We start from the raw sequence: 2,037 nt of genomic DNA, 5'->3' as shown, positions 1-2,037 counted from the left end.
GCCTCCAACTGAACTTGTTGATTTGGCGATACCTGTTCCTGTTAAATTCTTTCAACATTTGATTTTAAAAGAGAAGATTCATCAAATGTTACATCTCTACTAATGACTATCTTCAGTGATGTAGTATCCCACAACCTATATCCTTTCACTGCATAGTCATACCCAACAAAGACATAACATTTCGATTTTGGATCTAATTTTGAACGCTGACTTTTAGGAATAAGAGAATAAGCATCACAACCAAATATCCTTAAATGTGAATAATCACAAGACTGACCTGTCCAAACCTCTCCAGGCATTTTACAATTAATTGTTACTGAAGGTGATCTGTTAACAAAATAACAAGCAGTGGATACTGCTTCTGCCCACAACTCCTTTTGCAAGTTAGCATTGCTGATCATGCTTCTGCCTCTTTTCATACGAGTCTGATTCATACGTTCAGCAACACCATTTTGCTGAGGAGTATAAACAATGGTTTTGTGTCTAATAATTCTTTCATCCTTATAGTATTGTTCAAATTCTATTGAAGTGAATTCACCACCATTGTCAGTTCTTAAACATTTAATTGATTTTCTTATTCTTTTCTCTACCATTGCTTTAAATTATTTAAAGACATTAAATACATCAGCATTCTTTTTTAGCATAAAGACCCAAAATTTACGGGAGAAATCATCAATAAATGTTAAAAAATATAGAGCACCTCCATATGATACAACAGGAGATGGTCCCCACATATCATAATGAATATAGTCTAAAATATCTTTACTATTATGATTTCCAGTTTTAAATCTCTGTTTACACCGTTTTCCATACACATAATGTTTACAGAAATCTAACTTCAAAGATTTCAGATCGGGAAGAGATTTACGTGTCAGCAATATTTGAAGACCTTTCTCGCTCATGTGACCCAATCGCTAATGCCATAGATGAGTACCTGCTTCTTCATTTTCTAACGCAATCGCTGCTTCACTAATCTGAGTACTTCCTTTGAGTCTGTAAAGATTTCCGACCTTTTCTGCTTTCATAACAACTAGGGCGCCTTTAAAGACTTTCAACACGCCATTCTGACCTGTAAACTTATAACCATCCGAATCCAACACTCCCAAAGAAATCAAATTTTTCTTCAAATCAGGTACATGTCTAACACTAGTTAATGTTCTAACTATGTTATCATACATTTTAACCCTGATATTTCCCATCCCAACAGTCTAACATGATACATTGTTACCCATAAACACAGAACTACCATTTACATTTTCATATGAAGTAAACCAATTTCTGTGTGAACACATGTGATGAGAAGCGCGAGAGTCTAACAGCCAACTTTCTAAACCCTGAGAGACATTACATACAGGTGAAATTTCATCTATCATACATAATTCTTCAGCAGATAAAACTTTGTTTATCATACCTGAATCGACCTGATTTGCTTCCTTCTTCGGGTTATTAGATTCTTTTCGTTTCCAACAGTCTTTCTTCAGGTGTCCAATTTTATTACAGTGCCAACATTTTTCCTTACACTTCTTTCCCTTCGATTTAGATCTGGAAGACCCCTTGTTTTTTCTCCTCTTTCCTTTGATCGTCCTCTAGCTATCATCGCTTCTGATGTAGCTGTTTTAGTACTGGATTTCCTGTGTACTTCTTCAGACAAGAGAGCTCCCACAACCGATTCAAATTTCAAAGAATCAGTGGTGCTCAAGCTGATTGAAGTTATGAAGTGATCCCATGATTCGGGCAGAGAACACAGCAAGGTTATAGCTTTGTCTTCTTCCTGAATTTTAACTTCCATATCTGTTAATTGGCATATAAGTGTATTAAAAACATTCAAATGTTCTGCAACTTTTGAACCCTCCTTCATTTGAAGACTGTACATTTGTCTTTTCAGATAAATTCCATTGGTTAATGACTTTGTCATATATAGTTTTTCCAGTTTTTCTCATAAACCTGAAGCTGTACTCTCTTCAACAATATTGAAAAGAACTTCATCTGCTAGGCATAACCTGATGGTACTAAGAGCTCGAGCATCCAAGTCCTCCC

Source organism: Pinus tabuliformis, chromosome 3_1 (assembly GCF_031772625.1).
Source record: "Pinus tabuliformis cultivar Carrire ecotype Pingquan chromosome 3_1, CPIR1, whole genome shotgun sequence".
Lineage (NCBI taxonomy): Eukaryota > Viridiplantae > Streptophyta > Pinopsida > Pinales > Pinaceae > Pinus > Pinus tabuliformis.
This window is presented reverse-complemented; position numbering follows the sequence as displayed.